At 33.2% G+C, this 26,595-nt stretch overlaps 1 long non-coding RNA gene across 3 annotated transcripts; it reads right to left on the bottom strand.

The window, feature by feature from the left end:
- Positions 1-3,764: 3,764 nt before the first annotated feature.
- Positions 3,765-14,731, bottom strand: LOC149246694 (uncharacterized). 3 transcript variants are annotated; one of them, XR_016266541.1, is made up of 7 exons: positions 14,019-14,731; positions 13,701-13,793; positions 13,239-13,312; positions 12,911-12,999; positions 4,259-4,335; positions 4,104-4,152; positions 3,765-3,956 (listed from the first exon to the last, which is right to left on the bottom strand). It is a non-coding gene; the product is annotated as an uncharacterized LOC149246694 (long non-coding RNA). The 3 variants fall into 3 exon arrangements; XR_016266542.1 differs by having other exon boundaries at positions 4,104-4,140; XR_016266543.1 differs by having other exon boundaries at positions 3,766-3,956; positions 13,239-13,317.
- Between the last annotated feature and the right edge of the window lie 11,864 nt (positions 14,732-26,595).

Below are 26,595 nucleotides of genomic sequence, written 5' to 3'. Positions count from 1 at the left end.
TATCAAGCACAATGCCATGTGTGTATAATCATATATACACAAACAACACATAACACAACACAGCACATGACACATTACAATACAATAAAGCATATCACATCACATCACATAATACAACACAACATAAATAAATATAAAAATTTAGTCTCTTATTTGTATAAATTTTAAATATTATTTTTTTATTAGATAACAAAATTTTAAATATGGAAGTTAATCTTGAATTTTAAGTGTAGTTTATTGGATTAAAAAAAAAAAACCTTGTATGCTTTTTGTCATATACACACAAACATATAATACATCACAACACAACATAAATAAATATATAAATTTTGAAGCCTTGTTAATTTTTAAATAAATCTGTAAATTTAAAGTGGTATTAAGTTTCTTTAATTTTTAAATTTTTAATTATATTTTTTATAAATCAACATTATTTTGTAAAGTGTGGTTTCTGGATATAAAAACAATGAGATGTGATGAATCAAAGTTTTGCAATGAGATGTAATGAATCAAAGTTTTGAATACAAAATGTGAGTTGAAATCTTTAGTTTTTAAATCACAAATTTAAAATAAAACTAGTTTTATATTTTAAACAAATAGAAAATCAAATATCATTACTATGTCACTTACATACATCCAACTTTTATTATTAAAATATTATTTGGAAAATTAAAATAAATAAAATTAAAACACTAAAAAAATGCTTAAAGACACTCACTTCCCACCTCCCACATTTTGGCAATAGTGTGATGATATACATATTAAAAATTTTTATATTTCAATTATTGCTATAAAAAATACTAGGAGACTGAAAAGTACAATTTTAAAATATAAAGTTAAAAGCTACGTGTTTATAAAAATACAAATTTATGAACTATATGAGATCACACAAATTCAAATATACAATTTTAAAATGTAAAGTTGAAAATTATATATGAGTTTATAAAAATACAAATTTATGAAGAATTAATCATTTGTAACTATACGAGATCACACAAATTTATGCACATGACATAACACAAGATAATACAATTGTACAAATATTTTTGAAACTAATATTTATTAAATCTTCATAACTTTAAAATACAAAATACATCATATTAATACACAAACAACACAACACAACACAATTACAATACAATACAATATAATATAAATAAATATACAAATTTAGTCTTTTATTTGTATAAATTTTAAATATTATTTTTTATTAGATAACAAGATTTTAAATATGTAAGTTTCTCTTAAACCAAAATATTTAAATGTAGTTTATTTTTATGAAAAAATTGTGAATGTGAAAAAATGTGAGAATGTAATTTTATGAGTTCAATTTTACTAAATCATACAAATTTATGAAGAATTAAGTATTTGAAAGAATTGTGAATATGAAAAAAATGTGAGAATGTAATTTTATGAGTTCAATTTAACTAAATCACACAAATTTAAATGTACAATTTGAAAATGTACAATTTGAAAATGTAAAGTTGAAAACTATGTGTTTATAAAAATACAAATTTATAAAGAATTAATTATTTGTAATTATATGAGATCACTCAAATTTCAATGTACAATTTTAAAATGTAAAGTTGAAACCCATACATGTGTTTATAAAAAATACAAATTTATGCATATGAGATAACACAAGATAATACAATTGTACAAATATTTTTGGAACTAATATTTATTAAATATTCATAACTTTAAAATACAAAATACAACATATTAAGCATAATGTCATGTGCGTATAATCATATATACACAAACAACACATAACAGAACACAACACAACACATCACATCACATCACATCATACAACACAACATAAATAATATAAAAATTTAGTCTCTTATTTGTATAAATTTTAAATATTATTTTTTATTAGACAACAAAATTTTAATATGGAAGTTGATCTTGAATCAGAATTTTTAAACAAATTTAAATGTACATTTTAAAATGTAAAGTTGAAAACTATATATGTGGATATAAAAATACAAATTTATGAAGAATTAATTATTTGTAACTATATGAGATCACACAAATTTCAATGTACAATTTTAAAATGTAAAGTTGAAAACCATATATGTGCTTATAAAAAATACAAATTTATGCATATGAGATAACACAAGATACTTTTGAAACTAATATTTATTAAATCTTCATAACTTTAAAATACAAAATACATCATATTAAGCACAATGTAGTGTGTATAATCAAATATAGACAAACAATACATAACACAACACATCACATTACAATACAATACAACACAACATAAATAAATATAAAAATTTAGTCTCTTATTTGTATAAATTTTAAATATTATTTTTTATTAGATAACAAAATTTAAATATGGAAGTTGATCTTGAATCAGAGTTTTTAAATGTGGTTTATTTTTATGAAAGAATTATGAATGTGAAAAATGTGAGAAAGTAATTTTATGAGTTCAATTTTACTAAATCATACACATTTATGAAAAATTAAGTATTTGTAACTATACGAGGATCACACAAATTTAAATGTACAATTTTAAAATGTTAAGTTGAAAACTTTGTGTTTATAAAAATACAAATTTATGAAGAATTAATTATTTGTAACTATATGAGATCACACAAATTTCAATGTACAATTTTAAAATGTAAAGTTGAAAACCATATATGTGCTTATAAAAAATACAAATTTATGCATATGAGATAACACAAAATGTTAAGTTGAAAACTTTGTGTTTATAAAAATACAAATTTATGAAGAATTAATTATTTGTAACTATATGAGATCACACAAATTTCAATGTACAATTTTAAAATGTAAAGTTGAAAACCATATATGTGCTTATAAAAAATACAAATTTATGCATATGAGATAACACAAGATAATACAACTGTACAAATACTTTTGAAACTAATATTTATTAAATCTTCATAACTTTAAAATACAAAATACATCATATTAAGCAATGTAAGCAATGTCATGTGTGTATAATCATATACACAAACACAACACAACACATAACACAATACAATACAACACAACACAACACATAACACAATACAATACAACACAACACAACACATAACACAATACAACACAACACAACACAAATAAATATAAAAATTTAGTCTCTTATTTAATATAAATTTTAAATATTATTTTTTATTAGATAACAAAATTTTAAATATAACAGTTTATCTTGGATCAACATTTTTAAATGTAGTTTATTTTTCTGAAAAAATTGTGAATGTGAGAATGTAATTTTAGGAATTCAATTTTACTAAATCATTTATGGTTGTCATATAAGGGTATCAAGTGAAAGAACTGTGCAATATAATTTTGAGTTCATTTCTACTAAATTATATGTTTTCGTATATAGAGGTATCAAGTGAAAGTGAAAGAATTGTAAAAGTGAAACAAAATTAGAAATAATATAATTTTATGAGTTCAGTTTTTATTAAATCATTTGAGGTTATTATATGTAAGTGTCATGCGAAAGCAATGTGAATGTGAAAAAAATTGTGAATATGCTCAATAAAATTTAAAATATGAAGTTCTATTTTTTTTTTCATTTTAAAAATATTAATTAATTAAACAATTATAAACAAAACTTCATTATATCACTGGAATAAATTATAAAATCAAACACATATTTTATTACAAAGAAAAAAAAGTTATAATTATAAATAAAACAAAAAAATTGGAAAAAAAAAAAAAAAGAATAAACAAAACTCCAGAAAGAGACTCCTCCAAGATAGCTTTGGCCAAAGCTATCTTGGAGGTTGTGAGAAGGGTCTAGCCCCTCTCAAAAAAAAAATCTGATTATATATTGAAGTATAGTTTGTGAGAGTACATCAAAAATCATATTACAATTTACAATTACACCTAATATGTGATTATTTGACAGAAGTTTGAGCCTTTGTGAAGCACTTCTCATCTTGCTGCTGTGCCCGCTCTTCTTGTATTGATCTCTGTTTCATACCATCAGAAAATTAAAGTTTTAATAATATTTCTATTTTAAAATAATAAATAACAAAAACAATAAAAAAAATAGTTTTCCACTCCCCTAAAATTGCAGGAAAAAAAATCTCACAAAATTGGAAGAAAATTTAATCTACCTTCTCATGTATTGCTTTCTGTCACAACAGTCTGCATCTGTTTAACAAACTTGAAAAAAAACAATTAGTTAAATATTTTTCAACATCTATTTTAAAATAAATAAATATTATAAATAATAAAAAATAATCTATTATAAATATTATAATAATCTCACATGAAATTGGGAAGACAATTCCATCATCTTCTATGACTTTTGGTCAAAAGCCCTCACCCCATCCCATTGTTTAACACCTGTTTCATAAGAAGATGGCCAGTCAAATAACTATTATATATAATAAAATTAATTCATTGTAAATTTCAGGTATGAAGTAAATAGTCATAAATTACAGAAACAATATCTAAGGTAAACTAAATAGAAAACCCATCCCATCTCTTCTTCTTAAAGCATTTCAAGTTTCAAGAAAGGCCTGTAAATGTAAATGTTGTAAATGTTATTATTATTTTGTATCGAGGTATTGAAAGTGCTATCAAATGAAAATCAAAGAAATCATAACCAGAATTCCTGTGTACGGGAAAATCCAATTGGCTGAGAGTTCTTAATGAAGACCGAAACGAATCCCGTCGACATCAATGGAGGAAGCCACCGCCTAAAACCCTATTCAGGGGTTAATGTGGCCATTTAAGCGGTTTACACACCTCTGTATCTGGATAAAGATTCACTAATTCAAAATCAAGGTAAACAACAGAATCCACGCTAAGAGCAACTGGGTATATATTAAACGATCTAGATACATAAACTATCAAAAAGGTATTATTCCAGACTCTCCGACTGGGTATACATATCGATCTGGATAGGCATAATGAATTGGTTTTAAAAACATAAACTATCAAAAAGGTATTCCAGACTCTCCAATGAGAGGTCATCGCTCTCACAGAAGTCACTCAGGGAAGTAACTCTCAAGCAGGCATCTGTCAAATACTTTTAACAGAAGGTGAAGTGGAATGACTTCCTTACATGGCAAACTGTAACACTCAAGCAAACTGTAACACTCAAGCAGGCATCTGTCAAATACTTTTAACAGAAGGTGAAGTGGAATGACTTCATTAGTAACTAACGTTTCTTTACAATTGATTCGGTGTATTTCCATGTATCCCATCATCGTTGTGGCAAAGGACACGAGATATTTAGAATGAAAAACTGTTAGTTTTGCTTCCTATCCAATTGTGATGATAAAAGAACTTGAAGCCTGACAATTTTCTGTCATCCAGTTTCATCACTCACAGAACTCACTCAGTGAAGTAACTCATTACATATGGTGCAACAATTGACCTATTTTTATTTGATCAGGATCCAATACTTTTTCTAAACTAACCGATACTGGCCATGACTGGTTTCAACAACTGTGATGATGGGTCTCAATTTCTTTCCTCCGTGACCATCCCACAAGCTATCAAAGTCCAAAGGAGTTGATGAATTTGCTTATATGAAAAGCAAACACATTCAAATATATACTCATTGTTCATTTATAAAGGATGAATACGATGAATATGCATCAGAAGACGTGCAATTGGTATTACCAACCACATTCAAAGATATACTCATTGTTGAACTATACGGGATGAATAAAGTGAATATGCATCAGAGGAGATGTGCTATTTACCATGAAGAACAGTAGAAATATATTTTTGGGTCCCTGGAAAGATGACAGAGAAAGAGCAGTAAAAGAATTACTGGACATGTACCATATAGTGCCTAGTAAAATCCCCCCTTAGTGTGATAGCTCAGTTTGGAGAGCATCAACTGAAGATCTGAATAATCAAAGGAATTACTATGACCAAAAAAAGGCCCATTCTACACGGCAAACTCTAACACTCAAGCAGGCATTAACAGAAGGTGAAGCTAAATGACTTCATTAGTAACTCAAGTTTATCTACAATTGATTCTCTGTGTGGATTTCCACTTATCCCAACATCATTGTGACAAAGGACACAAGATATTTAGAATGAAAAACTGTTAGTTTTGCTTCCTATTAAATTGTGATGAAGGTCCCTGAAGCCTGACAATTTTCTGTCATCCAGGGCTGGTTCGGTTTCACTCCTTATTTCCTGAATTTTACTCCTTACTTGACTGGCCAACTCCCAAGAATGTGACTCACTTGAGAGAACTTAATAGAATATGCAATTTATACTGTCAAGGGTTTTGGAAGCATCATAGCACACCTCACTGACCAATAAGTATCTCAATTAATGGATGGCCGCTGCAAAGGGACTACCGTTTTATCAATGCAAACTGTAACACTCAAGCAAGCATCTTTCAAATACTTGTAACAAAAGGTGAAAACGAATGACTTCATTAGTAACTTAAGTTCGTCTAAAATTGATTCTCCCAAAATATTTCCATTTATCCCAACATTATTGTGGCAAGAGACGCAAGATACTTAGAAAAGAAAACCATTAGCTTTGCTTCCTATCAAATTATGATTAAGGAACCTGAAGCCTGACAATTTTCTCAACCATCCAGAGCGGGCTCTGTTTCACTCCTTATTTCTTGAATTTCACTCCTTCCTTGACTGGCCAACTTCCAAGAATGTGACTCAGTTGAGAGAACTTTACAGAATATGCAATTTATATAGCATTGAGCTTTTTGGCTACACCCACGGAGATGAGACTGTTGATTTGACGCGGGTCTTTAATCCAGATGGAGACAAACCTGTTCACATGTATAAGAACTCCAATCCGGTCGGTGGAGTACCCCTGCCCTAGTAAATATCATGTGTGTTACTTAATTCTATCTCTGTCTAGTTCATAGCTCTCAGTTTCATCTAGGTTTTAGCACTCAAATTTGAATTACTGTTTAGTGAGGTTCACAGTTACAGATTTCTTCTCCAGATCTAGTTCACAGCTCTCAGTTTCATCTAGGTTTTAGCACTCAAATTTGAATTACAGTTCATTGTTATAGATTTCTTCTCCAAATCTGGTTTATTTTGTTAAGGCTAGTATGTTTCCAAGAAGAAAGAGGGGCTATATATATAGAAGACATAGTACATATGATGTTATGTTACTTAATTCTATCTCTGTCTAGTTCACAGCTCTCAGTTTTTTCATCTAGGTTTTAGTACTCAAATTTGAATTACAGTTCATCGAGGTTCACAGTTGCAGATTTCTTCTCCAGATCTAGTTTATGTAAGGCGAAATTATTGAAGTAATAGAAAGTGGCAAGTTAGGTCTTCATTCTCAGTGATTGTGTTTTGGCTTCAAAGTTCTGAATTTACTTGACATCTTGTGTTAATGTGGTTTAAGTTTTAACCAATGTCCATTTAATTGGAATAATTGTCCTGCCTTTAAAATTTCATTTTTGTGGATGCCAAAATGGTCACTGATTTTGTCGAGGGTTTTGGAAGCATCATGGCACACCTCACTGATTTTACCAACAAGGATCAACTTAAATGGGTGGACCCTTCAAAGGGGCTACCTTCTTATCTATGCAAACTGCAACACTCAAGCAGGCATCTACCAAATACTTGTAACATAAAGTGAAACTGAATGACTTCATTAGTAACTTAAGTTCGTCTACAATTGATTCTCTCAGTATCTTTCCATTTATCCCAACATTATTGTGGCAGTGGACACACGATACTTGTGAAAATAGCTAGTTATGCTTCCTATCAAATTGTGATCAAGGAATCTGAAGCCTGACAATTTTCTCAATTATCCAGGGCTTGCTCTGATTCACTCTTTATTTCAAAGAATGTGACTCAGTTGAGAGAACTTAATAGAATATGCAATCTATATAGGAAGTTTGTCAAGGGTTTTAGAAGCATCATGGCCCACCTCACTGATCTTAGCAATAAGAATAGATTTAAATATATGCAGGCTGCAAAGGGGCTACCTTCTTGTCTACGCAAACTATAACACTCAAGCAGTCATCTACCAAATACTTGTAACAGAAAATGAAACTGAATGACTTCATTAGTAACTTAGGTTTTTCTACAATTGATTTTCTCAGTATGTTTCCACTTAACACAACATTATTGTGGCAAAGGACACAAGATACTTAAAATGAAAAACCTGTTGGTTTTAGGAAACAATTGTGACCAATGAATCTGAAGCCTAACAAGTTTTTCAATCATCCAGGGCTGGCTTTGTTTCACTCTTTATTTCTTAATTTCACTCCTTAATCCTTGACTAGCCAACTCCCAGGAATGTGACTAGGTTGAGAGAACTTAACAGAATATGCAATTTATAAAGGGAGTCTGTCAAGGGTTTTGGAAGCATCATGGGCACACCTAACCAATCTTACCAATAAGGATCTATTCAAATAGATGGAGGCTGCAGAAGGTCTCCCTTCTTATCTATTCATACTATAACACTCATTCAGGCATCTATCAAATACGTGTAACAGAAAACAAAACTGAATGACTTCATTAGTAACTTAAGTTTGTCTACAATTGATTTTCTCAGTATATTTCCACTTAACACAACATTATTGTGGCGAAGGACACAAGATACTTAAAATGAAAAACAGTTAGTTTTGCTTCCTATAAAATTGTGACCAATGAACCTGAAGCCTAACAATTTTTTGTTTCACTCTTTATTTCTTAAATTTCACTCCTTAATCCTTGACTAGCCAACTCCCAGGAATGTGACTCGGTTGAGAGAAATTAACAGAATATGTGATTTATGTAGGGAGTCTTGTCAAGGGTTTTGGAAGCATCATGGCACACCTAACCAATCTTACCAATAAGGATGGATTCAAATGGATGGAGGCTGCAGAAGGGGTCCCTTCTTATCTATGCAAACTGTAACACTCAAGCTGGCATCTGTTAAATACTTGTACACAAGGTGAAACTATATAGCTTCATTGCTAACTTATTTTTTTCTAAATTAATTCTCAGTGTATTTCCATTTATCCCAGCATCATTGTGGCAAAGAACACAAAATATTTAGAATGAAAATCATTTAGTTTTGCTTCCTATCAAATGGTGATCAAAGAAGCTGAGGCCTGACAATTTTCTCAATCATCCAGGGCTGGCTCTGTTTCACTCTTTATTTTTTGAATTTCACTCTTTGTTTCTTGAGTGGCCAACTCCCAAGAATGTGGCTCAGTTGAGAGAACTTGATAGAATATGCAATTTATATAGGAAGTTCTGTCAAGGGCTTTGGAAGCATCATGACAAACCTCACTGATCTTACCAATAAGAATCAATTTAAATGGATGGGGACTGTAGAGGGGGCTACTGACGCATGAAAAAGGCCCAGCCCTGTATTTGCACTTCCAAATTTCTCAGACTTTTTAAGTGAAATATGATGCTTTGAGCGCTGACATGAACACTATGGTCATGCAAATCAGCAGCCTATAGCTTTTCAAAGTAGAAATTGACTGACAAGGAGCCGTTGTTATGCATCTATGATAAGGAAATGTTGACCCTTATGAATGTTATAGTAAAATTCAAGCCATATTTATTGCGACAACGCCTCAAAATCCAAATGGAGCATGAAACTTTGGAGTATTCATTTTCCTAGTGGAATTTTGGTGAAGTTGGAAAGTCAACTACAAGGTTTTTACTTTGAAATTAATATAAGTGCATAAATAATGCTTCAGCTGATTTCTTAGCTATGTTATCTGAGCTATGTGCCATATCTAAGGTAGAACTGGGCCGCAAAAAAAATTATTAGCTGAATATGCAAAAGATGAGAGGGCTGTTTATTTGCTACAAAACTAGAAAAGGAACCAAGACTAGGGAGATGGGTAAACATTTTCAGGAAATCTGATTTTTTAATAAGAATTGCACATATCTAATACCGAATTCTATATTTTTAAGAAGGCAGTGAATTGAGTGAATTGGGTCTGTTATGGGTTAACAGCGATGTGTCAACCCACCATTCCTAATTATTGGGTGCATGGTAGGTGATCATCTCAATAAAAATCTTCTCACCATTGGCATCCAACTAACAAGAATGCCAGGTTCATCTGAATGTGCCTGATGCTCTTGCACCCTTTCCTCCCCAATCCAGAATACCCCTCTTGACCATTTTCATTGCCATTCTACTTTCTACACTTATTTCTCTTAGTTGAAGGGAGAACTCCAACATAAGGGTCAAAAAGTAGAAAACTAACCCCAACAGCTTGGTTTGATGGCTCATCATACTAACTCACGATACCTCATAAGATAGGCTAAAGGAAAAAAAGGTTCAAAATGGTGAGTTACAACTTACAACTAATTACTGGGTTGCATCATCCACCTAAATCCATGCTCATTTCTGGCTCTACCTTACTGGTCGACTTTTGACACCTTTAAGATCCCTTACTGGTTCATTCATGAAGTAGCCTTAAAGATACATTTTAGATTAATTAAATTTCTACCTTACCCATTGATTTCTGACACCTTTAAGGTCCCTTACTGGCTCATTCCTGAAGTACATTTTAAAACAATTAAAAAAAGTTAAAAGACTAACGGTATCTAACTGAATGCACCCTATATACATTAGGCTCCTATATTATAACTGTGAACAGATTGAAGGGACTCTTTGTCTTACCTATATACATATGTTATATGTTAAAGACTCCTATGTTACTTTATGGTCACAAAATTTTAAATAGTGGAATTAAAATGTTCAAAGAGTGCAAACCTTTTTACATTCTCTCCACTTTAGCAAGAGATGGACTGAGAGGTATCTACCATGGTTGGATATTATAGGAGGAGGTAAAAAGACTATGTAGGGGGGATTCTTTTTGGTAAACTCTTTCATGCACTAACCTTTTACCTTTTAGGAGTGTTAAGTCCTTAAGTTACCCATTCTCAGCAAACACATTAATGGATAACCAGGCACTTCCTTATGGGTAAACCCTCACATTGCTCTAAGCAAAAATAGATTGATGGAATTTGTTATGGGTATAAGATATATGAATGGAATTGGATAATTAAAAATGAACTGGTAAATCTTATAATATTGTTGAATGGAGAGAAATGGATTGTTGTTTGGGAGTTGTTTAATTTTACAAATATTTTCTTATGTTTGGGAGATAAGTAATTGCTTTGGCTCGATTGTTTGTGTCCCTAAAGGAAGATTATCAATCGATAAAAGATACTCCATTCTTACTCTCCAATTTACATAAATAAACACACTAGAAACACAAGGAATTGGGTTCCGTCCATATAAGATCAATATGCAAAGGAATGCAATGCTTAAAGACTAGGGTAGTACTCTCGAAAAATATAAAAGGCATTTTTATGGGCCTTGGCTACAAAAATGTTCACAGCATACTTAATATGAAGGAAAATGTAGGAACTATATTTCTTTTTCCAAACCATAACTTAGGTATTGATTTTGGACAAAGATAGTTGAATCTTCTTCGAGTTAATGTTCTATAAAATAAAAGGAATGAGCTTACCCTGAACTCCTCATTAGAAAAAATCGCATACTTAGGATTTGCTTCTAGTAAGACTAAATAGAGGTGCTAACCCCTGCCAAGTATTTGAACCTTCTTTCCTTATCTAGGTTAGGTCACCCCCTAGCACACCTATTGTTAGTTCATCCCATGCTACTTGCTTACACTTAGATAGGTAAGGACACATTTGAGAAACCATAATTTTCTAAATAGGTCTTGATTCAAAGTGTTTGCTTACATAATGGGGTCTTGCTGAATCCAAATGTCTTCCTACAAGTCTTGCTTCAATGTGCTTTTGCATAGGTGGTGTGTTTCCATCTAATGCAAGTGTGACCTGGCAGGTCTCATTCCATCCATCTTAGATGGCATACCAGCACTGTTTCTCTAGGACTAGTAAGTCTATCCATGCTCCCTAAAGCCACTTTGTTCAAGCTGGTTGAGAAAAATAATAAATGGAGATTGATGAATATGATTGTTGTGGGTCATTGATTGGTTAATAATCTAACCCCAAATGTGTGTTACTTTATAAGTTCAAGATGGCATGGATTGTGGGTTGCTCAGCTAAATAGGGAACCTCCAATGACCAAATTCTATATGCAAAATGTCTGAGATAAAAGAATTATAATAGAACTGGAATAAAATTTAACTCAAGTATTGAACTTCTACAAATAGTAACTAAAAAGAAAATTCTGGAAACCCAAAATTTTCTTTAGGTTTCAGCATTAGAAGGTTTATCCTAGCACAAATTGACTGTTACAGGTCACTGAATGGTTAATGATCTCACCCCAAAATATGTTAGTTTATAAGCTAAACATGGCTTGGACTGTGGGTCACTAGCCTAAATAAAAAACATCCAATAACCAAAATCTGTTTGCAACATGCAGTGAGAAAAATTATAATAAAATTGAAATAAAATTTTACCCACATATTAAACATTGCAAACAGTTCCTAAAAGAAAATTTCTAGAAACCCCAAATTCTTCTTCAAATTTATGCATCAGATAGCACTACTCAACATCAATATATTGAACTTTGACAAACAATACTCAAGAATAAAACCCTATGACAACTAGTACAAAACATAAAATCTGTGGATAAAAAAACATTCAATGACCAAAATTTATTTGCAACATGCAGGGAGGAAAATAATTATAATAAAATTGAAATTAAATTTTACTCACATATTAAACATATGTTAACAATTCCTAAAAGAAAAATTCTAGAAATCCCAAATTCTTCTTCAGATTTAAGCACTAGAGGGTTTTATATTGAAATTTGATAAACAATACTCAAGAATAAAACCCTATGATAACCATTACAGAAAATAAAATCTAAAGACATTGAATAACCCAAAAAAAATGGAAGACTACGAAATTTCTCCACACCAGTATGTATCTAAACAGTAAACTGAATAATTACATCTTTCCCTCATTAAAAATTGTTTAGATATTAACAGAAACCAAAAGTTAATGCTCACCTTCAATCTAAAAATACACAGCATGTGTGTTTTCCACCACTATTAACTCGTGCTCTAATTCTCCCTTTATGGTATAGTTTTTCCATACTCTGCACAGTAAGAGGAAACTCCACAAGTTAACCCAAAAAAAACAGGATAAAATGTTCTACAAAGTAATCTATCCATGAGCTACATTGTGATTTAAAAATTCAGATAATGAACTATTACCTGAAGGAAGAACCCTTACATGCACAGTGTGTTTGTATCTAAACCCTAAGCTTGCTAAGTAAGCCTACCCTACCCTCATTAAAAATCAATTAGATATGAGAGAACAAAAGTTAATGCCTACCTGCAATCTAAAAAATACACAGCATGTGGTGGTGGTATAATTCTTCCTTCTTGATCATATAATTCTACCTTCCTCTGCACTTGAAGAGGAAACAGGACAAGTTAATAAAAAAAAAAAGCAACAAGATAAAATGTTCTACAAACAGTTTCTAAAAGAAGAATTCTAGAAACCCCAAATTCTTCTTTAGATTTAAGCATCAGAGGGTTTTATGCTGCACTACTCAGCATCAATATATTGAACTTTGACAAATAATACTCAATAATGAAACCCTACTATAACCAGTACAAAAAATAAAATTCAGAGACATTGAATAACCCATGAAAGATTATGAAAATTTTCTCAACCCTTGCATGCATGGTGCATATGCAAGTAAACCCTAATAGTATTAAGTACACCTAACTTTCCTCATTAAAATTTAATTAAAAATTAATTAGATAAGAGAAACCAAAAGTTAATGCTCACCTGCAATCTAGAAAATACACAGCATCTGTGTTTTCCACCACTATTAACTGGTGGTATAATTCTTCCTTCCTGGTAGTATAGTTCTTCCTTCCTCTGCACTTGAAAAGCGGACAGGACAATTAACCCACCAAACAAAAATTATTTAAAAAAAAAAACAAACAAACAGGATAAAATGTTCTGCAAAATACCCATATATATTCAGTAGACAATGACATACAATAGATAGTGATTTAAAAATTCAATACATAGTGATTTAAAAATTCAGATAATAACCTATTACCATCAAAACTTTTATATAACAAATAAAATAATATATACCTTCTCAATTTTCACCATTAAATCAGTCATCCCATCTTATATTCTTGGCAGCCTCACTCTCCCAATCAACCCTCTTAATCCCCAACCAACCAATTCACCTCTCAAGCCAGAACGCAGAACCAAATAAGCAGCAAACAACCAAATAAACAGCAAACAACCCAATCTAGAGGAACAAAACATTTTCAAAACAAAAACAAAATAAATAAATAAAAAACTAAAATGCATAGGCAAAATTCAAAGTATAAACAAATAAGCATGGCCATGCTCAAAAAGAAAAGAAAACACAGTATTAAAATCCAAATTCTAAAACACAAAATTCTACTCTACTACCTAATTTCTTCAACCTTTCTCCAACAAACCCAAAATCTGTTCCACTCTGCTAGCTAATTTCTTCAACCCTTCTCCAACAAACCCAAAATATGTTCTACTCTATCTACGACCTAATTTCCTCAGCCCTTCTCCAATCTCCTTCTCCACTTAGCAGCCAATCGAAACGCAGATACTCTACACCATCTCCCAGCCATGAAACGTAGCTTGCCCACCAACTCCCAGCCATGAAAGCCGATACTGGCCACTCTTCTTCCTGTATCTGTCGGCCAAGCTTGCTAGTGCGATTTCCCTTTCTTTTGCCGTCTAAATGTAATACTGATATATCGGATTTGAAGTGCATTCGCCAGCTGCGCACAGAGCCCAATGTAGCCGTAGAGATTATTAACCGCTGCGCACGGAGCCCAATGTAGCCGTAGAGTATTAAATTTTGAAACCGGCATACAAGCTAATATGGTCGAGTAAATGACGTGGAATGTGATCAAGTAAGTTACGAGTTGCTTCCTGCATCGAATTGTATGCGAGCAAGTGACGTGGATTTGAAAGACATAGTTAAACATAATTTCAAGTTGGGTCTTTAAAAATGACGTCACCTCTTAAAAAAAATTAAAAATGCCACCTGTTTCAAGTTCGGCCTTTAAAATTAAAAATGCCACCTGTTTCAAGTTCGGCCTTTAGTGATTAAAACTTCTATGCACATGCATGCTCCTAAATACATGTGCATTTTTAAGTATCTACATACTTGTAAGTTTGTGTGCTCATTTGTAGTTTATTTGGAAAATAGCTTATGGCCAATTCCATTTTACCTAATCACTTGACACATTTTGTAAGTTGTTTAAAGTGATTCGACAAGGTATTGTAGGATTGTTTGAGTGTTTTGAATGCCTCAAATCTTTCTTTAGGACCTAAGGCATGATCTTCTTCCATAAAATATTTCCAAGACCCTTGTGCACATACTTATTATTAAAAACCACCTAGTAGAAACAATGCATAGGTGTGTCCTACCAGCGAAAAAGTCTTCGAGATCCAAAAAATAGGTGTGAAATAAATCAACAAAAAATCCTAAAAGCTAGGCATTCGAAATTGTGTATAAATTCTCCATTTTTATGCATAAAAGGGGGCTAAAACTGCCCTAAATACGGTGCCCTTGTCCAACAAACGTTATAGGATAAAAATGCCCCCACACTCAATAGGTTAAGGACAATCCTCAGTTGTAAATTTTGATACCTGAAAGAACAACCAAGTGGAAATAGTAAAACTTGCACCAAGGAGAAAGATAACATCTTTGTGGCACTGCTCTCCTCAAATGGAAACAATGTGCTAGAATAAGTGCATTGGAGAGAGAAATTAGCCTAAAAATTCTTCAAGTTGGGATTTCATTTCACATGTGAGGTTTGCAAATTCTACAAAACCAACATGAAATTCGTAGAAACATTCCTAACCAACAGTGAAGAAGGTCAAGGAGGATCACATTGGTTCTCATGTCATGTTGAGATCATGAGAGATAGGTGAGGATTGAATGGTGTTGAAGAATGTAACTAGTGTTGGTCTTCATAATTGTACTTGAGTCATGATGTAATATATTTGTCAAAAGAAAGAAAAAGGAAATTTGTTTGTAAAATAAAAATCATTTATTAAAATTGGTTTCATGCTTTATTTATTTATTTTTAGGTCAAAACCTCAATTGTAGGCTTCTAGGGTTTATGTCAAGGGTCGTAGTTCTTGTCATCATGTAATAGACCCTCCTTAGGCTTTATCTATCAAGAAAGAAAAATATTTTGATGTAAAATGAGTCAATTCGGCCTCCTCCACAAAGTCGACCTAATTGGGAACCAACAACCACTATATATACGTAGCAACTCGACCTCATTTGGAGCACACAAATAAACAAGTTCAATCTATGGTTGTTGGAGAAGAAAAAGAAGAGTGAAATGCCTAAGGAGAAGTAGAAAACCCTAGAGAAGGAGAAGGAGACGTTTGTCAAGCAAGAAGAAGCCAAATTTCTCTCTTTTCTTCCACATGTGCAATTTTTTGGGTTGTTGCAAGAGGGTCAAAATTTCAATCTGCAATAGGGCTGAAATTCTAGAAGCTGGAGGGACAAAATTCTAAGTTGAAGTTGTTTGACTAAGGTTAACTATTGAATATTTTCTAATCATCTTGAAGGGTTGAATTGGTGGAGTGAGGAGAGGCTTTTGGTTTGGTCTAAGGTCTTGGATTGTCTCAAGTTTTATTTGAATCTACTAGTGGAAGAGTTTGACTAGGTTTTTCCCTTCATAGGGGTTTTAGCCCTGGTTTAGTGCCTATATCTGGTGTCGGTTATCTTCATGTTTTTATTTTATGATTTCTTGATGAGAAGAAGATAAAAGAAGAACATAAAGAAAGTTAATAAGAATACAAGAATATCACAAGTAATTGTCAAAACAAGAGAATGTTTCTGCCTTTTTTATTTTATAACATGGTATGAGAGCTACAATGAAATAAGAGAAGGAAAAAGGCAGCTTGAAAATCTATTGAAGGAAGGATCAAGAAAAAGGCTTTCAAGGAAGAAAGTATTTCAAATTAAGGAAGACATTATAAAGTTTATGGCAACCTCAATGAAGACAGAAAATAAGCTAGAAGGAGACTCCAACTATAGAGCATGGAAGAGGAGGTTAGATCTCATCCTTACTTAGCACAAAGTATTGGATTTTGTTAATGGAAAAGTTGAGAAACCGACAGATAATGCAGGAAAGGAAAAGCGCAGGGAAACTAACATCTTGTCCATGAACCTAAATTGTAAATGGAGTGAAGGACAATATAATCCCCTACATATACAACATAAATACCGCATAAAGGATGTATGGAACTCTCTCCAAACTATTTACCATCAAGAACATTGGTCAAATAACTAGTCTCAAGAATGAACTAAGAAGAATAAAGACGACGAAAGATGACACTATATCTTCCTATTTTTTTAGGATCTCTCGAATAAGAGATGAACTCCAAGCCATTGATGAAGTTGTACCAAAGAAAGAACTTGTGATTATTGCACTATTAGGTTTACCAAAATCATGGAGCTCTTTTGCATCAGGTATTAGCAGTGGAAAATACATGCCATCCTTTGAACAAATGTGGAATGTATGCAGTCAAGAAGAAGCATGCATCTCATTAGTAGTTGACAAGAATGAAGATGAAGAGAACAACACATCCAAATGCATATTCTACTCAACACAAGAACAAGGGAGGATAAAAGAAATTTAAAGGACCAAAGAAGAAGGTTGGTCTATCAAAAATTGAATGTTACAATTGTCATAAGATGGGACACTACAAGAATCAATGTGCAGAAAATCCTAGGAATAAGAAGAGAGAAAAAGAACATTCAATAGTTGTCAATGAAGATCTACCCAAGAATAATAAATTTGAAAAGTTTAAAGTCAAAGATTTATTTTCTTAAGTCTTTTAGGGATACTAATATCCTTCTACTTTAGGTTTTGTAATGCTTTATGTTTTGATTTGTATAGTTCATAGATCTAATATATCATGATATAAATTATTGAATTGTATTTTATAAGTTGTAGGTATCCCTCAGAAAGATTGAATTAAGAGGGAGCCTTCACCATTTTACCAAAAGATAAGTATCTTGTTCTTTGTTTCCTCTTTCATGTTTGTTTTCCTCCATACATCTAGATCGACGTGTATTACTTATTCATAACTTTTCTTTACACTTTTCCTTGGTAGGAAAGCTTACAAAATACACAAAGGCTGTGAAGGAAACTTCAAAGAAAGATGTGTATCATGAAAGTAAGCTTGTTATTAAAGAAAATTTACAAGTTTTGTTAAAGAACAACCCAAGGTATGTTTGATTTGATTTAACTCGTTGCAGATCTTCTTCACATAAGGAGGTATGATATTTTTTCATTTGAAATTTATTTTATATTACTAACTCTCTTATGTTTAGGGTTTTGAATCATAAAGATTCGTGTTAGGGTGATTAATCACTAGATTGAATCTACCATTGTTATATTATCTTTTACCATTTGTTCATTTTATTGAACCCCTAACCTTTAGGGTTAACCGTAAAACGTTAAACTTTTGATGTTAATGGTATGTCAATGTTAATAATGAAATCCTAGTCTTCTTAGGGTTTGTTGATAAAATCAATAACATATGATGAAATCCTATTCTTTTAATGTTTAGGATTTTGATCATGTTTTTGGTAAAACCCTACCCTTTTTAAAGTTTGTTGTTGATGTCTAGGTTATATAATGAAACCCTAGATCTTTATGTTTTGATAAATTAGTGTTTATGAAAAAACCCTTGGTATAGTCAATGTGAGATTCTAGGAATAAAATCCTTAGGTGTATGTACTTTTGTATAATCAAAACCCTAGCGTGGTCAAATTTGTTGTATATCTAATTTTGAAGTTTGATACGAAATAATAGAATGATAACTTGATTATTATTGATGTTTTAGTTTAAATAAATTTAGGGTTTGTAACAGAACCCTAGTAAAGTTTGACATGAAATTCTAAGAGCATATTGTTGAAACCCTAGATGTATAATATGGTTGGATTATTAGCTTGTTTCTGTCAATGATATCTAAGACATTAGTCTTGGTGATGGAATCTAGGGTTTGTTACTAAACCCTAGAAAGTTGTTAAAGTCGACTATATAAAAGATGTAACCCTTGTTGACTATGAACCTAACTAGGTTTAGGTTTTTTATGTCTAAAATTGATTATTCCAATAATTTTGATAAAGTTGACTTCATACTTCTACCTAGTTGTACTTGTTGCTGAAGATTTGCAAGTACATAATCTTCAAGATATTGAAGATGACTTGATAATAATGATGATGATGATATATAACGGAAGCTAAAAGAATGATGTATAGATGACCTTGTTACCATAAGAAAGAATAATGTTTGTGAAGAAATTGAAAGATTGAAGTTTCTCCAATGTTATGAAGTTATTGATCTCCCTAAGTTGAGGGGGAGCTTGGATATAAAGAATGAGTATATCTCCCCAGTTAAGAGGGAGGGCATATAATGACAAATATAGTGAATACCTTGAATAAAGTATAAGATCAAAGAATGAATGAAAGTACTACATATGGATAAAGATGCTAACAAAGACAAAATCATGTTGAAAAAATGTTGAGGTTGTGTTTGGCGTTGTTGAAGAAGTTAAACAATAAATTTTTTGGCGAGATGTATTTGGATACTTTGATAATAATCTAAGTAGCATCATACTGATTGAAGACCTCAAAGATTTGTGCTTACTCGTATATATTTGAAATTTTATTACTAATTGGGGTTGTGATTGTGCAAGATCTCTCCATAAGTAGGTTGAACATTTTGAATAATGCTTGGACTAGTGGATATATCTAATTTAGTTAATAAGGAGAGATGAAGCATCTTGGGGCAACAAGATGCTTGGGAGGACATATGGTCACCATGTGATGATGTCTACATCCCGAAGTAGGGAGGGTATCATTGGTATTGTGGAGCTCTGACCTTATATACGATACTTGTATTGTTAGGGTTGTGTTGGAGCTAAAACTTGATGGTACCTTGAGTAGTTGAAGCTTGTAACACACCTTAGTCCCAAATGATTAGATACCTTTGTCAAGTATATAATTCAAAGCACTGTGTGTGTTGTGACTCTTCGTAGAGCATATAATTTTGAGATCCTCCATATACCTTTGTATATATGTAATTATAAACACCTCCCTAATTAAGAGGAAGTGTTGAAGAATGTAACTAGTGTCAATCTTCATAATTGCACTTGAGTCATGATGTAATATATTTTTCAAAAGAAAGAAAAAGGAAATGTATTTGTAAAATAAAAATCATTTATTAACATGGGTTTCATGCTTTATTTATTTATTTTTAGGTCAAAGCCTCCATTGTAGGCTTATAGGGCTTATTTCATGAGTCATAGTTCTTATCGTCATGTAATAGACCCTTAGTGGGCTTTATCTATCAAGAAAGAAAAATATTTTGATGTAAAATGAGTCAATTAGGCCTCTTCCACCAAGTCGACCTCCAAGAAGACAAGTCGGCCTAATTGGGAGCCATAAACCACTATATATTAGCAAGTCGACCTCATTTGGAGCACAAGAAAATTAAGTTTGATATGTAGTTGCTGGAGAAGAAAAATAAGAGTGAAATACTTATGGAGAAGGAGAAAACCCTAGTGAAGGAAAAGGAGACACTTGTCAAGAAAAAGAAGTTGAATTTCTCTCTTTTCTACCACACGTGTGAGTTTTTTGGTTGTTGTGGGATGGCTGAAATTTCAAATCTGCAATAGGGCCGAAATTATGGAAGCTGGAGGGACGAAATTCTGAGTTGAAGTTGTTTGACTAAGGTCAACTATTGAATATTGTATAATCATCTTGAAAGGATGACTTGGTGGAGGAAGGAGAGTCATTTGGTCTGGTCTAAGGTCTTGGACTGTCTCAAGTTTAATTTGAATCTACTAATGGAAGAGTTTGACTGGGTTATCCCCTTCAGAGGGGTTTTAGCCTTGCTTGAGTGCCTATATCTTGTGTCATTGATCTTCATGTTTTTTTTTTTATGATTGCTTGATGAGAATAAGATAAAAGAAGAACGTAAAGAAAGTTAATAAGAATATAAGAATATTACAAGTAATTGTCAAAACAAGAGAATCTTTTTGCCTTTCTGGTTTTGTAACAAATGGAACCACTAACAAACCGTGCAACCTACAGTAATATAGAGAGAGAGATACATAGAGAGAGAAACATTGATTAAAACATTAAACTAAAGCATTATGGTTGTAGTGTGAGATATTACAAGCACATGTGAAATGTTAAGCTTGAAAAGAGAAGACAAGGCGGCCCTCAAACAAGATGAAACACAAAGTGTAAGTGACTATAAGATAAATAGTCAATCACTAAATTATTGTGGTGTTGCAAATGAATCACGAGGTGTTCATTTATGCATAACTTACGTGGTGGTTCCCTTCCCCCATGAGGGGGTTATAATCCCACATAAATGCTTAGGCAGGCCTTAGCCACCTAGAGTAATATAAAATAAAGTTGGCTAGGTCATTTATTAAACATTATCTTGCTAATACAATAATGAAGGTAATTATTCATAATAACAAGTAATCATAATTGAAGATTATTACCATTTCAACAAATATTACTACATTAATTTCATCATGTTCTCTTGATTTGAATTGAGGAACATGGAGAGAAGAGATTACATCAGAAGAGTGACATACTCCCTTAATTTCAATCTCTCCCCTTAACTTGAATTAGGGTCCACAGAGAGAAGACATTACATCATAAGAGTGGCATACCCCTCCATAATGTTGATCAAGGATTGAAATAAAGATGGCATTACATATCATCCCTTGTTGAACACCATATCTCAACCTTAGCAACGTAATGGGATCATTAGTGGTAGATAATGTGCTCCATAGTGACAAAGGTGCACAAATACAAAAGTTGTTGGGCATGTCATGGACCATGGAAATGAGGGCTTATGGTGGAGGAGATACCTAAGGGGCTTTCAAGAAAATTTGTAGCATCTACAAGTGTGGAAATGGCCCACTTGAGCATAGCCTTTAAACGATTTAAGAGTAGTTGGAGGAGATGGATTGCTCAAAACATCATTGTCATTTAATTGCTCATATGTGGAAGGAGTGACATAACAAGTTGTTTCTATGGTTACTTTTTTATATCACTAGGAGATAGAAGATATGTGGCGAATACTTCAGCAAACCTTGTTTCAAATTAGAAAAACACAATAGGCTTATAAGAACATTACAAGAGAACATCGTGCCATAATTGAATATAATAACTCCTAGTCCCTTGGTGATTCTTCATGGAGTCATGGATGTCTTAGTTCGGGTGGATGATGGACCTTGGTTAGAGTGTTGAGATGACACCCTTATCTAGGAGGTTGTTACTCTAATTGGTATGATGACTAACTCATTGAATTCAAACAATGGAGGAGTAGATACATTGATTAAGATAGGTACCCACCTAGGGGGAGGACTATTGGGTACTTGGAGGAGGGCACTTAGCCCTTGGATCTTAGGGTCATTTGGTGTACACCTCAAACATGGTTGGGTTGAAAATCATACTAATGGAGGTTGGTGATGGACTTAAGCACATATGTCAAGGGTGAGCATTGGATCTTAGTGGCCACATTGGCACACATGTTGAGGAGAATTGTGCATGGGAGGAAATTTGGCACATTGTTAGAGGAGTGCCTTACCTGAGGACACTTGGATAGCGAAAAATTATGGAAGAGGGAGTGTTGGGCTAACAACTTGTTGGAGAGAACATTAGCTTGGAGGAGCGGTGTTGAGCCCAAGGAGAATTATGTACAGAGGGCATTTTATAATAGTAGTTGGATAAACCATTGCATGACATTTGTATATCCTTGTATTGTAGAGTGCTTCATTGTAGGTTTCCTTGTTGGTTACTCATATGGAAATGTGTCCTTATTTTATGTTAAACTCCCTCTCCTATTGTATATATAAGGGAGAAGAGAGCACTTATGATGTCATCACCATTCCATCTCCATTATATATTTATCATTGTCTTAAAGAGAAGTCTTCTAGTGAGCAAGACATTAGGGTATTGTTGCCTTAAAATCTAGCAAGCCTTACAAGGGGAAGAACCAAACTAAGACACAATAATAAGGTGGTTGTCACTGTCACCTTAGCACTCCATTTCCCGCTCTTCAATGGAATTTCACCACACGGGAGGCTTCCCATTATATGTCACCTAAGAGGTATTCTAAGTCAATAGGTTTAAGGTGATGCAAATGAAAGGCTTAATAAAGGGAATTCTTAATTGGATTAGGGTAGAATTTTTTATGTCAAGGAGCATCGTACCATAAAATAAGCCTATAAAAGTGCACCTAAGTTATAGGGTTTCACGATATGACTCAATAAGGGTGCCTTTAGTCATACAAGCACAATGAAAATGTTTACTTCAAAGATGTAATCAACAAAAGGGAATGGTAAACCTTTAATAAGCCCTAGGTAGAAGCCTTATGTAGAAGTAGGGTTTACTAAGGCACTAACTTACCTAGGGTTGATGATGTCAACCCTAATAAGGAAATTTTCACTAAGAAAACTACTAAATTTTGAGTTTGTGAGGTCCAACAAAATGAAAAGATGCCAAATTAGCTCCAATGCTTTAGTGGCTCAAGTCCTAATTAAATTCAACCCCTGCCCTAGCCCTAGTAACTTTCCTTGAAGGACTGAAAAAGAGCGAGAGAGAGAGAGAGAGAAAGGGACGGTAAAAGTTTTCAATTTTTTTTATCATCAGAGGGATCCCAATGCCTTTTCCCTACTTGGGTGACAGAGTCTTTAGGATTCAAACCATGGATATATCAACCTTTTGCAAGGACTAAGAGGGAAAGCCTTAGTTTTCACTTTCTAACCTTAGCTATATTTTTATGAGGGGAGAAATTAACTAGAAAAATGATCTCTAGGAGGTTTTCTAGGGAGTTCAATGAATATAGATTAAACAGACAAGAATTTACCAAGATTTTCCAATAAAAAATGTTATACAAGGAATCAATAGAAATCCTAGCAATATTTTGTTATGTGTAAAACCATAAAAGGTATGCAATAAACACTCACAAATTATCATAGAACATGACTTCTTTCAATCTTAAAAAGATGTATCCAACGCAAAAACTAGTCTCCATTTAGCAAAAATCCATAGAAGATCACATCTCCTCAAGTAGTGAAGTATAATAGGCTAAGTCGAACTCTTCTAGAGAGGTTGAAATCCATAATTGTGATGCTTATAAATGAAAAGTGGTGATCTCCTTTTATAGGAGGTTTATAACATATAACAATCCACTAAAAGCCACTAAAACATGTTTAATTTTGAGTAAACACAAATTAAATGGGTTACAAGCCAACCCAATAGCTCAACAACTAAAATATGTCAATAAATTTCCACATGTTTGAGCTGTAAGCCCTCAATAAGCATGATGTCATGACCTTTTAGGGCTCAAAATGCTCCAAAGGTGCACTAGAAGGGCTAAATGATTTTCTAAACATCATGATCAACCATCAATTTGAAGAAGAGTCCTCAAATCAAGCCTTAAAGCATCTTCATGCGTCCAAATGCTAGCTTTGGGTTCCCTATGTAGTCTCTATGGGTGCCATGTAAACAAAATGGTGTATATAGTTGCCCCCTCCTAATCCTCACCATAACACCGATTAAGAGGGGGTGGTTACTATACTCTCCCAAGATCCAAGGTGTCATTATGGAAATGGGATCTAAAAATTTTAGTCTCTTCAAATTACTTAAAACCTTAGTTCAACATCATCATTATGTTTGTCTCGTCAAGACGATTTTGGTGATATAAAATTTTACTTCAATTCGACTTGTGACCATTTGAATTTCTAACACATAAGAAAATGCCACATCATCAACCTGGCCAAGTGGCAACCACGTGGCTATACCAACTTGGCTAGCATCTCAACACCACTGGGAAATTGTTTATTTGTTGTTGATCCATTCATGGGTTTGGGTTCTGTAATGGCACACTACCCATTAAAATGAAAATCATATGCATTTACATACATACATACATACATACATACATACACACATACATACATACATTCTTTGTTGTCAATATTCTTATCACCTGGACTCTGTTACCCAGCCCATTGCAATTGCATGCTTAACAGTTTCATTAGGGTTGACCCTTCGGTCTTATCTATCTATGGGTCTGCACATACTCCATGCTCCAATGAACGAGTTGTCAAGGCCATTGTATACCACCACAGCATGGGCTAGCGTCATGTCACTCCCCTCAAATTTCTTCTTACTTGCACTCTTGGGGAATAACCTCTAGGGTTACGTGCCCAGGCGGGTCCACACCATTGTGCTGACAATGTTTTTGATGGGTTCACATTCCTATCACGACGGCCCAGTGTTGAGTCATTGTGACTCTCCCTACAACATTGTGTGAGGCCTCCTCCGAGACATGAAAGTTTCTGTCAGCTGTCATTGAAATTCCCATCCATGTGGCCCCATTTTTAAACCTCCTCATGCTACGATAGGCCCAATTACATGGGAAGTGGTTCCACTTACAACGAGTTGTTATATGCCACTAATATTCCTGTCACTCGGGCTTTATTACTTGACCTATTACAATTGCACCCTTAACATTTGTGTCAAGGTTGACCCTATGGGCATACCTGTCTATGGGTCCACACATACTCCATGCTCCAATGAATGGGTTGTCAGGCCTGCATTTATGCCATCACAGCCTGGGCTAGCATCATCCCACTCCCCTCCACTTATGTCTCAATTGCACTCCCGGGGAAGAATCTTTAGGCTTACGTGCCTTGGTCGATCCAAATCGTTGCTGATATTGCTTCTGATTGGTCCTCATTCTTGTCGCAATAGGTCGACGTCGAGTCATCTCAGCTCTCCCTTCAACATTGCGTAAAGATTCCTCTAGGTAATAGACTCTGGGACGTGCAATTTCCTATCTATTGTAGTTGAAATTCAATCCATGTGTCATCATTTTAACACCTCTTAATGCTACGATAGGCCCAGTTACATGGGAAGTGGTTCCTCTATAGTGAAGAAGGTCAAGGAGGATCACATTGGTTCTCATATCATGTTGAGATAATGAGAGATAGGTGAGGATTGAATGGTGTTGAAGAATGTAACTAGTTTCGGTATTAAAAATTGTACTTGAATCGTGATGTAATATATTTGTCAAAAGAAAGAAAAAGGAAATTTGTTTATAAAAGAAAAATCATTTATTAACATGGGTTTCATGCTTTATTTATTTATTTTTCGGTCAAAGCCTTCATTGTCGGCTTCTAGGGTTTATGTCATGAGTCGTAGTTCTTTTCATCATGTACGAGACTCTTCTTGGACTTTGTTTATCAAGAAAGAAAAATATTTTGATGTAAAATGAGTCAATTAGGCCTCTTCCACCAAGTCGGCCTAATTGGGAGCCAACAACCACTATATATATGTAGCAACTCGGCCTCATTTGGAGCACAAGAAAAGCAAGTTTGATCTACGATTGTTGGAGAAGAAAAAGAAGAGTGAAATGCCTAAGGAGAAGGAGAAAACCCTAGTGAAGGAGAAGGAGACATTTGCCAAGCAAGAAGAAGCCAAATTTCTCTCTTTTCTACCACATGTGTGAGTTTATGGGTTGAAGCAGGAGGGCCGAAATTTCAGATCTGCAGTAAGGTCGAGATTCTAGAAGCTGGAGGGACGAAATTATGAGTTGAATTTGTT

The sequence above is a fragment of the Pinus tabuliformis genome, chromosome 7 (genome assembly GCF_031772625.1).
Source record: "Pinus tabuliformis cultivar Carrire ecotype Pingquan chromosome 7, CPIR1, whole genome shotgun sequence".
NCBI lineage: Eukaryota > Viridiplantae > Streptophyta > Pinopsida > Pinales > Pinaceae > Pinus > Pinus tabuliformis.
Note: the sequence above shows the minus strand (reverse complement) of the source record. Positions and strands in the feature narration are given on the sequence as shown.